The sequence below is a fragment of the Pinus tabuliformis genome, chromosome 5_2 (genome assembly GCF_031772625.1).
Source record: "Pinus tabuliformis cultivar Carrire ecotype Pingquan chromosome 5_2, CPIR1, whole genome shotgun sequence".
Classification (NCBI taxonomy): domain Eukaryota; kingdom Viridiplantae; phylum Streptophyta; class Pinopsida; order Pinales; family Pinaceae; genus Pinus; species Pinus tabuliformis.
The window spans coordinates 770448281-770463634 of record NC_142306.1 but is presented as its reverse complement, the minus strand read 5'-3'; the positions used below and the strand labels follow the sequence as shown (position 1 = coordinate 770463634).

The window sequence follows — 15354 nt, the reverse complement described above, 5'->3', positions numbered from 1 at the left end:
TCATAAGTTGATCTTTAATCTGTGCATCAGAACCATATAAACAGTAACCAGGAGCAGTAAAAATAGAATAGATAGTCACACACATGAACAGAAGATATAAGGTGGAAACCCAATGTGGGTGAAAACCACCCGCTGCAATCGTCTCTATCTTTCTTTTAATAAGAAAATTATTTTTACAATATTTTGTACCGGTGTAGTATTATACTAGTACTCAAGCTTCTACCTGGAGAAGGCTACAACCTTCTCTCGTTCTCTAGCTTCTCCTGGAAAGGAGCTACAACCCCCTAGCTCTTGTACTAGCTAATGTACCAGTACATAGGTGCTAACCTACAGAAGGCTACAACCTTCTCTTTTCTTCCAAGGACCACGTTTCATAAATTTTCATACTGGACCCATCAACAACATTGAAGCACAAATCAATCACTACTGCAATACAACCATCAACTACACCTACATCATCAATCTCCAGAACACTGCATCATCATTCAGAATCTATTGTAACCTCAAAACCAAACTTCAGAGTGTATACACTATTTGGAAGAATCCAACCTATGTGTATACGCAACTTCCCTGAAGCAAACCAGCATGTAGATCTGCAAACACTTTGCTACACTTCTAGACTTCAAACATAATTACACATTGAGGATAAAACATGTGTTGGTGATCAGATCTAGCCCATCCATTATCAGATCACATAATGATAAGTCATTATGATCCTGATCCATCATTAGATTTCATCCATCAACACTGAAGCTAATCTCAATCAACCAATCTGAATATGCAGAATACTGTCACCAGAAAAATAGTCACCAGAACACAATGAAAAACCCAGATCTCTGCATCAACAGCCAGAACCAAATGCAACTTCAAAAATCATGGTTCACAAAGTATATGCTACTTCGATGTGTTGAACCTGCGTGTATACACACTTTTACCAAGGTCAACTAGTGTATACATCTATAAATATTCATTCATAATTTTGCAACTATTCCAGACTTCAGTTATAACTAGATCATAATATTTACAGACCAACACATACATAAGTATATAGATCTAGAAGAAACATGATCAAACCATATAAATATTATTCATTCCAATCCTTAATATCCCGATCCATCATTAGATCTTATCCTCCATCAAGCGCTAAGGTTCATCCTTGGTTCAGATCCAGCTATGCACCATAACCTAATAACTTGTATTCTAGATCTTGCTCTTCATTAGATATACAATACTTGAGTGCCTTTGCCTAATGATCTTCTCCTCCTTTTATAGTCTTAGGCCTTACTCAATACCATGGTCCAAAACCACTTAGAATCAATACCTTGGACCAAATACATGGGGTCAACACATCGGAAAAGATACCTTGGACCAATACCATGGATCACAATACCATGGACCATATACGATAGACCAAAACCAATTTTTCTAACATGTATGCACCTTTCCTTTCGTGAAAGTGCATGTGTACACTATACGTGCCTTTTGGTCTACGAACCCGCGTGTACGTGCCACTTGGTCAATGTAGAACCTACGTATGCCCTTCTTTCTTCATTTTGTGTAGCCTGAACTGTAAATCATCACATCTATAAATGCTATTGTTATGCATTATGTCACATCTAATATGTCTTCTGTAGATTCATCTAGTTACCATATACAAGAGAGTTGTTCTGCTACAAGTGGGTTGCCATCAAGTACAACACATACATCATAATGCCAACATGAACAACTAAGTCAGATTTGTTGAAGAGTCTTGGATGTGTTGTGGGATGTCAAAGCTCTAAGATCGATGTTAATGAATGAGCTTTAATGCGTCGAATAAATAATTTTGGTCTCAAGACGCACATGCCACAAATCTAGGAAAAAGCGACACTTGGAGGGAAACTTCTAAAACAACTTTGCATGTAACCTCGACGGCTAAAAATAGCTCCCTAAATCATGGGATGCCTTTTTCATGTTGTGTCTTGCTATTCTGGGAAGATCAATTCATGCATGCATGCAAGTCAAGTTTCCTCGGTCCCAAGCGGAACTAGTCAACCAGACTATCCATGCATGACAGTGCTCAACTGCTTGGGAAAAATGCGCATTCTTGAATTTAAGCTAGGCTAACTCCCAAGGGTATTGTGCAATTTCTGGGTAGAGCAATTGTCTGCTACCCAGATTTGCACAAATCCTAGGCTGAACAACCTACTGCTGGGAAAAATTGCACAAATCCTATGGGGAGGGTTGGCTGGGAGGATTGCTCAATCCTAGAGACCAGAAGGCTATCAGAGAGGATTGTGTAATTCTTGGAGGGAAGGTTGGTTGCCCTCTAGGAATGCGTAATTTTCAAGGGGAAGTCACTCAGCCTATAGCTGGACCACGTCCGGGTAAGTAGCCTGTGAGGGGAATGGATTGACTATGTTCGCCAAGCTGCCTTTGTGCAAGGGAAACACTGAAGCTTGAGTAGTTGATAAATAAAGACAAAGTGTTGTGTAAGGTTGGTAGGGGAGGCTCCAAAATAGGCTAAGGAAAAATTTTGGAGGGTGGGGTTAATTGCTACAACACTTGGCAACACACTGGTAGAACTCCAGCTCTCTGAATGGACCTTGTTTGTGAAAATGAGTCTAACACCTCCAGAAGTATTGTTCAATTCTTATCTCATCTTCACTTCACACTAGTTCGATGTAAGATGTAGCATCTGTGGGAATTTTGGTCAATTGCCACACATTCCAAGCCAATGAAACATAGTTGTTTTGATTGGGGTTGAGGGGTATATAGGTGCACAAGCAGCATAGTCGTTAGAGTCTTAGTTTCATCTCTGGTGTTGCTCTACAACCAACAGGCATGGACAGTACCCCAGTGGATTCACATAGGAACACAAGCATGGATCCACTGCCGGCGAGTCTATTCAGTACCCCAGCAGAGTTACTTGTATCACTTCCCTACACAGGAAGCCTTTCTCTTCTTTTGCCTTATTTATTTTTCATTTTGAATTTTTTGACTTTTCATTTTTTTCATTTTTCATTTTCACTGTGCATAGCACTTATTCATTTCAGAGGTAGAAGAGGGATCCTGACTTATTGAGAACAGAGGAGGTTGTTCTAGTGGAGAAGTAGTTTATTATATCTCTGACATGCCTGTTAAGGTTCCCCCCTCACCTTACTCTATTTGACTGAGCTCACAAGGGTTAACCCAAAAAAAATTGACTAAAGAAGGTGACACTCATTAGTGTGCTAGCATTATTTTTACACCAAGGTTCACTTTGAAGAGTACGTATTTTCCTTCGATGTATCATGGACTAAGAGTAACAAGTTCATCATATAGAGGCAAGATGACAGATAATCGAGTAGTGATAGCTGTACAAACCCTATTGTACTTTACCCAGCTCGTTTCATGAGTCACACATGGTTTCATGTGAACAAACCTACGAACGAAACAAATGAATGAACTAACAACAAAGCCAAGAAAATTCAGAAGAAAAGATGCGAGCAAGGCAAGAAAATGAATAGGCAAGTAAACAAACAAGCAAACAAAGAATGAAAGAAAACAAGCATGCAAGAAAACAACTGAAAGTAAGAAATACTCCTACTCCTACACTAACGGTGCATGGGCTAGATCACGTGAAGTGATACTTCCAATGCAGCCACTGACGCATTTGTAGACACATGTGGGTGAAGGATTGGTCTGTGAGTAACCCAGTTGTGCAGACCAACATACAAGAAAGATATAATAGTGAAGATAGTCACACTTCATGTTTCAAAATACCCATGGGACATAAGTGAGTGGATGTGCATGATGGATAGTCCATGGAATTATCATGGTGTTTTGTGACACTACGTGTAACTTTGAAGTAAAAGCACACTCTTGACTGAGACATGCAAGCAAACGAAAGAAACGAGTGCTTGCAATGTAAGACTCCTCCAATGCATGAGCAATGGGGTCATGAATTTCAAGTGGAGAATGTGTGATCTGTGTGTGATATCAATCTTCAATTCATCCAGACGAGTGATGAGGAGCCTTGGGTGATTGAACAGTTTCATGATAGGAATTGAGACTGACCCCAAGAGAGTGAGGGCTTGACATAACCATTAGCTCGGGCTGAAGTGCCTCAACAATCTTTGGTGACTCAACTTCATCATCAGGTGCATCATCATAAACCAGTCGCTTCGAAAGATCAACTGTGATAGATTCATGGTCATGATAAAAAATGGAAGAAAATGGATCACGACTACCACGATCAGAAAAACCAATGAATTCTTCGGCATCCTCATGATGAGATGAATCAAATAGAGGGGGTAGATGAAAAGTGAATGAACTCATCCTCTGTATCTCCGAAAAATACGAATGAAGGATCAAGTGGATATTCAATGAATAACTTATCCTCTTTTTTGTCTAAGGATGGACTAGCATCCGGTGTGTCTGTTAACCTCTCATAAAACAATAATAAATCCAAAAATAAATTAATTAATTAAATATTCCAAGTTAGGAATTTGTGCCTAACTCTTGGGTTGTTCCTCTAAGATAGGAGTTAGTTTAGGTAACTCCTATATTGGTGTGTGTCTGGTGAGAAATTATCTCAACCAAAGGAGAAATCATCTCAACCAAAAGTGTCTAAGATAGCATGCACTATCTTGAGAACACTATCTCTCATCTATTTATTTGTAACACTATATTCAATTATTTTAAATGAATGAAATGAGAGAGAATACCTGAGGAAACCATATGGCTGAAGCCTTTTCTGCCAATATTTTGTGTATGGTTTTTATGTGTGTGTTTTCTGTAATCTGTTTGAGTTAATTTCTTTTTCAATATGTGGTATCAGAGCTAGGTTGTGCGCCCACCTCGCGTGTAAGATTATTTTCGTTTGAAGGCTTAAGTTCTTCCATCAATGCCTCTTCCTCCAGAGCTCCTTGCAGCGTCGCCATTCGCCAACAACCATTCAGAAGAAATTTGGTTGTTAAAGCGGCCTCAACTGTGGCCCCAAAGTTCACTACCATCAAGCCACTAGGTGATAGAGTGCTCGTAAAGATTCAGGCCATTGAAGAGAAAAGTCGAGGTGGAATTATATTGCCTGATACTACCCAAGACAAGCCCCAGGGTGGTGAGGTCGTAGCTGTGGGCGAGGGAAAAAGTTTTAGCCAAACTCAGGTTGAACCCAGCGTTCAGCTTGGAGCCAAAATTATTTATTCGAAGTATGCAGGTACAGAGCTCGAGTTCAATGGAGTTGATCATCTTCTTCTTAAAGAGGATGACATTGTTGGCCTTCTTGAGACAGATGACATAAAGGACCTCAAGCCATTGAATGACCGTGTTCTGATCAAGGTAACAAAAGCCGAGGAAAAAACAACTGGAGGTATACTGTTGACAGAGACTGCTAAGGAAAAACCTTCCACTGGAATGGTGATTGTTGTAGGACCGGGTATGTATGATGAAGAAGGAAACAGGAAGGCACTTAACATTTCTCCGGGAAACACTGTGATGTACTCAAAATATGCAGGCAATGAGTTCAAAAGTAGCGATGGATCTCAGTATATCTTAATGAGGGTGTCTGATGTGATTGTTGTGATGTCTTGAATCTGTTTGGTTTGTTTACCTGCTGCCAAGGAGTGAAATTGCTGCTCCATTTGATTGTTACATGGAATCTGAATAAACCTTTTACATAGGGGATGCAGATTGACAATTTCAGCAATCATTGAATCACAAGCAACGAGTATGCTGTGTTGCAGCATATAAAAATGAGATAATGTTATTTCACCGTGGAACTATGACGAACAAGATGAAGCAATGAAGCTGTGGAACATTCAAAAAAATAAAAATTTTGCTGGCAAACTGTGCGTGGCATGTAGCTCGATCTGTCTTTGCAAGGTACGATGCAATCTGGACTACAACATACACTGTCTTACGTGACTTCTCAAAATACATTTTTTTTAAAAAAAGAAAAAGTTTGCTTTGAAATTTTTAAAGGAGATACGCTCATTTTTAAAGTGACTCCATTCACATTTTAATTCACCTTTTTAAAAGAATTTCATAAAATTCTATTCAATGGGAGTTTAAAAGAAATTATTGGAGTGATAAGGTGTGTTTTTTATTTTGAGTGATAAGTGAGTGGAATGTGAGAGAATGAGTGGGGTGAGAATGAAGTTTAAACAATTAATGTTTCATGAACTTTAATGGGTTAGAGTTAGTGGGGAATAATATTTGGGACAAAGAGAGAATTAATGGTGAATATGATGAGAGATGAGAAAGGCTGTTTTAATTTTCGAAATCTTTGAAGTGATAGATTTTCAAAGCAAAGCTCATTGATGTAGGAGGTTGCGTTAAGTCTTTGAACGCATTTTTTTCAAAATTTGTGTGTCAAATTCTCATTGCTTGAGAAAGCTTCCATGGCAATGTTGTAAAAGATGAAAGGTTGATGATCTCAATACTCAATAAAGACATATCATTTTTGTGGTGATCGTGTCCTAGATCTGCCCGAAATTGATTAAGGGGATCTTAGGTACACGAAGAGTGTGTTGATGATGGTGTATGCTTCATGTTGCTGCTTTTTGATTTGTGTCTAGTTTTGACGCATAAATGATCTCATTTAACACACATAATGTTCAATGCAAGCAAGCACTACACTTGTAACAAAATAGCTTCAAGGAAGGATAATTAAGCTCAACATATGCATTGCGTCACTACAACAAATATTCAAAGTTTTCAACATCAGCATTCTACCTCAATAAACAAATTCACTCAATACAATCAAGTTCATGAATCTGGAAACTCCAACATTTCAAAGCAAAGTCTACATCAACATTGTTGAACTTGTAATCAAACTCAAATTACATTGAAATGTAAGGGTGCATTCTCGGTTGAAACCGACACCCAAATCTTGAATTGAGTCAAATTGAATTCATTGTAGTGAGTCATTAAAATCATTAAGCGTTTTTTGGGTGCATTTTTGACAGTGTTCGACACCCTTCCTTTAAGCAGAATCAAGTGAATGCATGAATTTTAACTCTAACGCAAAAAAGCAACAAGTTCACATCTCCTGCAAGCAAGCATGAGTATTCATTCAAGCAATTTGCATCACAACAGTACAAAGTTCAAACCTTCAAGCAACCCAGTGTGAAGTTCATTGCAGCAACCATCAAAGCAACCAAACAAGTTCAACTCAAACACCAATCAAGCAAGTTGAGATCGACATCAAGCGAGCATGGCTATTCATTCAAGTGAGCGTGAAGTCATTCATGCAAACACGATCGTCATCAAGCAAGCGTGAATTCCAGAGTTTAAGTAAGAAAGTTCTACAACTCTAGCAAGTGTTCTCAGCAAGTACAATAAGCAACAAATCAAGCGAGCGTGCCATTCAAGTCCCATAGCAAGCGAGCCTGTCATCCAAGTAACAAAATCAAGTGCCACAGTTCAAAGCACAACATCTACGACAAGAGAGCCTGATTTCAAGTGAGCAAGTTCAGATGGCGCAACATAGTCAATTGTTAAATATTCTTCACAGTTTGATCATCTCCAGTGATGAAGACATGGTGCACATCAGCAAAGAAACTCTTGCTGATCTTTCACGGCATCGACAACAAACACATGAAACCATTGAGTTTCTTCAACTAGAGTCGCAACTACAAAGAGATGAGCTGCAACAGAAAAGTGCTTCTTCCAAGTCATTCACCCATACAGATGAAGATAAAGATGTTGATTCCATATCACTCATCCAAACAACTTCATGTGTCGAAGTTTTTCATGATCAAATTAAAATTTCTTCCAAACCCATCATCAAGCCCTGGGAAGAGATTCAAAATAACAAGAATTGACGAGGCTTAGGATATGTCACTGATGACACCAACTTACATATCCCAGATTATTCCAAGCCAACTAAGTTTGTGAGTGCAGGATTTCTTGAACAACACACCTCAAAAAGTTCTGAAAAAGTTGCAGATGAACAGAATTGCACGCAATCTGAAGTTGAAGTCCAACCGAAATGTTCTCATTGTCAAAGAACCGGTCATATGGAAGATCAGTGTTTTGATCTCCATCCTTGTCACCATTGTGGCAAGCCCAATCATTCCTCACCAAAATGTCACAAAGAACAAAAATCAGCCAGATTGTTGATACATTATGAATGGATCGATCCTTGGGAATGGTCATCCATAGTCAAATGGTTATCTCAGTTCTACAACCGACTACAGTCACACATAGTGCAGCCAGCAGTGAACCGATGATGGTACTCTCATGCAGTTGAATGAGGGAGTACAACAGTGAAACTCTCCTACACCTGAGGGGGGGAGTTCAAATATATTTTGGAGAAGATTGTCTCTCCTTTCAGTTGACAAAGGGGGGAAAATGTCAATGAAATTGACAAGTGGTTGTCAGACTGAAAGTCTCGACAACATCAGCGAAGGAGCCAGTGGGCATCTTCATCAGCTAGTGGGCATTTGTCATCAACAATGAGCATCAGAAAATTTGCCAGTGGGCGATCGACAACCAAAGCAGCAGTGAGCAGCTTTCATCATAGCAAAAGCAACATTGAGTTGTTTTTCGACATTTTCAGCTAGTGGGCGATCATCATCAGCAAATATGCCAGTGGGCATTCATCAAATTGTGTCAGTGGACACCCGATGCTATTTTCAAGCAAAGGATAGTTGGATCCTTTTGTGGCTTGGCACATGATAGAATTGTCAAGCATCATTCAGAGATGAATCAGGCATGCAGCTGATTCATGTTCTCTTCATATTGCAGTTTCTTCAGCATCCAGATTTGGCGGTTTTTTCAGACAATGTTTTTTAGGATCAACATGAGAACTTGGATATGGTTCCTCATTCTTATTTTGGATTTATCATTGAAGGGGGGAATGTTAGCCTCTCAGAAAACAATAATAAATCCAAAAATAAATTAATTAATTAAATATTCCAAGTTAGGAATTTGTGCCTAACTCTTGGGTTGTTCCTCTAAGATAGGAGTTAGTTTAGGTAACTCCTATATTAGTGTGTGTCTGGTGAGAAATTATCTCAACAAAAGGAGAAATTATCTCAACCAAAAGTGTCTAAGATAGCACGCACTATCTTGAGAACACTATCTCTCATCTATTTATTTGTAACACTATATTCAATTATTTTAAATGAATGAAATGAGAGAGAATACCTGAGGAAACAATATGGCTGAAGCCTTTTCTGCCAATATTTTGTGTTTGGTTTTTATGTGTGTGTTTTTTGTAATCTGTTTGAGTTATTTTCTTTTTCAATAGTGTCCTTTGAGTGATCAACAATGGGTGCATCCATGGATGAAGACACACATGCAAAATCGTGGATGGGAGGTTCACCAATGAAGCTAGGGAAGAACGGAGGAGGCTTGGGTGGAAGGGAGTCATCCTTTGTTGAGTATTGATGTTCAAGCTCCCACTCATACTCTTCATGAATGACAACACATGTTGGTTGTGCAGCACCAACTTCGTCAGTGGATTGTTCCTCGTTTATAACAAGTGAAAAGTCTGGAATGGATGAACACAACACAACATCATCCAGAGGAACACCTGAGTGTGAAGACGGAGGTCGAAGAAAATATAACATATGGGAACTCAAAGGACTCACAACCAACTCTCCATGGAAACTGAGTGGAGTGACGTTGGGACAATGTGAAGGATGAACAAATGTGTGAACATGATCCTCACCATCATTGGGCGATGGTGGAACTGCTCAATGAGAGGGAGGCGGACAATCCATTTAGACAGTGACTACTCCCTCATGGGAATGCACAATTCCATCAAAAAAGAAGGTTGAGCAAGGCTTGACATCAAGCTTCCTCTTGGGACAGGAAGATTTCTTAAGACAGTACTCGAACCAGTCCTGGAGATAAGTGAACTTCATCTGGCTCCTCAGAGCTTGATACTGCAAGTCATGGAAGTGCTACCAAAAATCAATAATGGATTCATGCCGAGCCCTTTGTTGCTGTAATAGTTTCTGGTCAAGATGGTCTGTATCAAAATGATAGAGCGTGTCTTAAATAAGATCACATAAGTGCTCACATGAGTGCACAGTGTCAGCTGGTAGGCTGTGTTAGGAAATTATATGTCACGGAGCAATGGAACACATAAAATATTGCAGAAATATAAACACAGAAAATGCATAAAACAAGAGAGACACAAATATATGTGGTTCACCCAGTTTGAGCTACGTCTAAGGAGAAACAACTAGTACTTCCTTTTATATTATTCAGCAAACTGAAGAGATACAACCTACAGCAAATCTGTTGTAACACCCTCTTTGCTCTAAATCTCCTCTCACTTCCTCACTTAGAAAATAGATCTGCATAGAGGCAATATAATTCCCTCATATATAGTCAGGGGTTGCAATCTAGGGCAAAAAAACCTAAACTAAACATAACTTCTACCGTCAGATCATCTGCCTAATGAACGGCCCAAATTGACTAGAAATTACTAGACTTTTACAAGGCAACTTTACTTCTATTTTTAGCTTCGCAGGCATTGCCCCCAAACCCCCGCTGGCCCCCAGATGCTTGCGGGGGCGGCAATTCCCCCCCCCCCCCCCGCCAACACCCCTCTGCGTGGAGGGGTGTACAATCTTATTAGGTTATACATCCAGCTGAAACCTTTGAATACGGAAGATAATCAGGCTCCACACCCAACAATCTCCCACTTGCAGACTAATTATAGAAACTCCACCGCTGCTTCATTTGCTAGACAATGACTCCACATGGACCTAGCTATTTCTCATCTTCTCCATCATACTTGAATACCAATTGAAACTGAGCATATTCTTATTTTCTCCCCGGTTACAACTTTTGTTAGCATATCTGCAGGATTCTGGCTAGTGTGTATCTTTTCCAGCTTCAACTGTCCATCTTCCAATGTTGACCATATGAAATGGTACTTGAGCTGTATATGTTTAGTCTTGGAATGAAATGTAGGGTTATTTGCAAGATGTATGGCACTCTGGCTGTCACTGTATAACCTGCCTAACTCCTGCCTCTTACCCAATTCATCCAGAAACCTTTGTAACCAAATCATTTCTTTACTAGCCTCTATAGGAGAAACATACTCTACTTTTGTTGTTGAAAGTGCAACAACACTTTGGATTTTTGAAACCCAACTGACAGCTATTCCACCTACAGTAAATACATATCATGTAGTGCTCCTCCTATTATCTCTATCACCTACCATATCTGCATCAAAATATCCCTGTAGAGAAATGTTTGAACCGCCAAAGCATAATGCTTGATTTTTGCTACTTCTCAAATACCTGAGAATCCACTTCACCACCATCCAATGTTCTTTTACTGGATTGTTCATGTACCTGCTTACAACTCCCACTTCGTGTGTAATATCAGGCTTTGTGCAGACCATTGCATACATTAAGCTTCCAACTATTGATGCATATGGAACTTTAGACATATGAGACATCTCTTCCTGAGTCTTGGGATACGCCTCCTTAATTAATTTGAAATGGCTATCCAAAGGTATACTAATTGGTTTTGTGTTCTACATGTTAAACCTGTTCAACACCTTTTCTATGTACTCACTTTGAGACAATGTTAATTTGTGATTCTTCCTATCTCTAGTTATTCTCATACCAAGGATTTGTTTTGTAGCACCCAAATCCTTCATTGCAAATGAGTTTGCCAATTTCCTTTTGAGCACATTTATTTCCTGCATGTTAGAACCTACAACAAGCATATCATCTACATACAATAACAATATAATATAGCTGCCATCATTTTCCCTTTTGAGATAAACACAATGATTAGAGTGACATCTAGTATAACCTTGTTCAGACATAAACCTGTCAAATTTTAGATACCACTGCCTTCGAGCCTGTTTTAAGCCATACAAGTTCTTCTTCAACCTGCACACTAGTTTCTCCTTCCCTTTTACCTCATATCCTTGTGGCTGTTGCATATATATATCTTCCTCCAAATCTCCATGGAGAAAGGTTGTCTTTACATCTAACTGCTCAAGATGCAAATCTTCAGCTGCTACTAGACTTAAAATAGTTCTAATTGAAGTCATTTTAACAACAGAAGAAAATATTTCATCAAAATCAATACCTTTCTTTTGTGCAAACCCCTTCACCACAAGTCTATCTTTGTACCTCTGTTTTCCTCCATTTTCTTCCTTTAGCCTGTAAACCCATTTATTCTACAATGCTGTTTTACATGCAGGCAACCTGACTAAGTCCCATGTTTGGTTATGTGCTAAGGAGTCAATCTCTTCTTTCATGGCTTTCTCCCACTTGTTCTTGGTTTCTACCTGCGTTGCTTCTTCATAACATTCTGGTTCACCAGAATTAGTTAGCAATACATAATATAATGAAGGAGAGTATCGTTCAGGGGGTCTACTTATCCTGGTAGAACTTCTAATACCACTTTCAGGTGTTTGAGGTGCTTTTTGTTGTTGTGGTTGTTGTTCTAGCTATTGATCATTATGATTTTCAGGCACCATCACTTTTTCTATGATCTCGTCAAGCACTGTGTATTCTTTGTTTTCTTTTTCTTGTTTATTTTCCTGCAGCTGATCCTTATACAAAACCTTTTCATTGAATATGACATCTCTTCTCCTAATGATTTTGTGATTTTCATAATCATATAAGCGATAACCAAAATCATTAACACCATATCCAATAAAGGTACATTTCTTTGATTTTTCCTCAAGATTTGTTCTATTTTCTTTATTAATGTGGACAAAGGCTTCACAACCAAAAGTCTTTAGAAATGCGTAGTTTACCTCTTTATGTGTCCATGCTTCCTCTGGAATACCACCATCCAAGGAACTTGAAGGCCCTCTGTTTATTAGATAAACAATAGTGTTTATAGCATCTACCCAAAATTGTAAAGGCAATCCTGCATGCAATCTCATGCACCTTGCACGCTCCATGATTGTCTTTTTCATCCTTTCTGACACACCATTTTCTTGTGGTGTTCCTGGAACTGTTTTCTCTCTGCGAATTCCATTCTTTGAACAGTACCTATCAAACTCTTTGCTACAATATTCACCTCCATTATCTGATTTGAGACACTTCAACCTTTTCCCTATCTCATTTTCAAAAACAAAGCTTTCCATTTCTTGAAAGTATCAAATACATCAGATTTATTTCGAATACAATAAATCCAGGTTTTTCTGGTTGCATCATTAATAAAATTAATATAATAACGAGAGCCACCAAGAGATGATACTTGAGAAGGTCCCCATACATCTGTATGCACAAGCTCTAATTTTTCGCTCTTATTTTCTTTCCCAACTCTAAGGAATCTGACTCTCTTCTGTTTTCCATAAACACAATTTTCACAAAATTTTAAATCAACATGCTTCAAACTTGGCAACAAATTTCTTGAGTGAAGAATCTATATCCCCTTCTCACTCATGTGCCTAAGCCTATGATGCCACAATGCCATATCTTCTCCTGTAGAGGTTAAAGCATTAACAAAATTAGAAATACCATTGCATAAATATAATGTACCAACCTTTTCGCCTTTTGTTATTACCAGGGCTCCTTTGGTGACCTTCCAGGTTTTATCTGTGAAATTATTTACGCAACCTTCACCTCCCAACTGCCCTATTGAAATCATATTTTTCTTCAAATCTTGAACATGCCTTACCTCCTTCAATAGCCACTGATTTCCATTTTGCCATTTTATGAAAATTGTACCCATTCCAATGATTTTACAGGGTTTATCATCACCCAATCGAACTTGTCCAAAATCTCCCTGAACATAATCATGAAAATGTTTCCTATCAGGTGTGGCATGGAATGAGGCCCCTAAATCTACCACCCAGGCATCAATAATATTTTCTAATGAAAGAATCAAAGCATCTTGCAACACATTACATGTTACATTTGATTCATGATTGTTTTCTTGTTGTGCATCTCCTTCTTTTCCCTTCCGAGACTTGCAAACTTTCTTCAGGTGTCCTTTCTTCCCACATTTCTAGCACACTATCCCTGATCTAGACTTGGATCTACCTTTTCTTGACTTATTGCGATATCCTAGGCTCTTTCCTCTTTCCATTTTTCTTCCCCTAGTCTTTGCAGTCAAAGCATTACCTGATGTCTCATCGGAGCTTTTCCATCGCATTTCCTTGCTAAGGATTGCACCGACAACATCATCAAACTTTAAAGTACTAGATCTAGAGACAGAGTTACTAATGGCCATAACTAAGCCATTCCAAATTTCTAGCAATGAACACAGAAATAACAGAGCCCTAACTTCATCATCAAAATTTACCCCTACAGAACTTAACTGACTTGTAACTGTATTAAAATCATTTAAATGGTCTGCAACAGATCCACCTTCTGACATCTTCATATTAAATAAACGCTTCATAAGAAATACCTTATTTGAGGCCAAGGGTTTTTCATATAGTTTGGCCAATGCCGACATTAAACCATGTGTTGTTGTTTCCTTTGAAATATTAAATGCTACTGACGCCGCTAGGCATAGCTGTATTGTTCCAAGTGCCTTTCTGTCGAGAAGGTTCCATTCTTCATCTGTCATACTTGTCGGCATCTTTGTTTTTCTACCCAATGGTAGGTACAGATCTTTCTGATATAGATAATCTTCCATCTGCATCTTCCACAGTGAGAAGTTTTGGTCATTAAATTTGTTGACCCTAAACCTACCATCTTCCACCATTGCTCCCACTCGAACTAGGAACCCTTCTCTCCTACGAGTTTATCAGCCAAATAGACCTTCGGCTCTAATACCAGTTGTTATAAAATTATATATTACAGAGCAATGGAATAGATAAAATATTGTAGAAATATAAACACAGAAAACGCATAAAACAAGAGAGACACAGATATACGTGGTTCACCCAGTTTGGGCTACGTCCATGGAGAAACAACCAGTCCTTCCTTTTATATTATCCAGCAAACTGAAGAGATACAACCTATAGCAGATCCACTGTAACACCCTCTTTGCTCTCAATCTCCTCTCACTTCCTCACTCAGAATACATATCTGCATAGACGTAATACAATTCCCTCATATATAGTCAGGGGTTGCCTTCTAGGGAAAAAAACCCTAAACTAAACATAACTTCTACCGTCAGATCATCCACCTAATGAACAACACAGATTGACTAGAAATTACTAGACTTTTACAAGGCAACTTTACATCTATTTTTAACTTTGGAGGCACTACCCCCGAACCCCCGCCAGGGGATCGTTGGCCCCCAGAACCCCCAGCCGAGGGGGATTTACCGCTCTGCATGGAGGGGTGTACAGTCTTCATGGGGTATGCATCTGGCTGAAACCTTTGAATACAGAAGATAATCAGGCTCCACACCTAACAGGCTAGACACCCAATGAAATGGAGATTCGTGAATTGTGTATGCAATAAACAACCCAGCCTGTTCATCAGTAAACTCATC

General features: G+C 38.9%; 1 pseudogene; it reads left to right on the top strand.

The window, feature by feature from the left end:
* Positions 1-2823: 2823 nt before the first annotated feature.
* Positions 2824-5568, top strand: LOC149161545 (20 kDa chaperonin, chloroplastic pseudogene; annotated as a pseudogene).
* The last annotated feature ends 9786 nt before the right edge of the window (positions 5569-15354 follow it).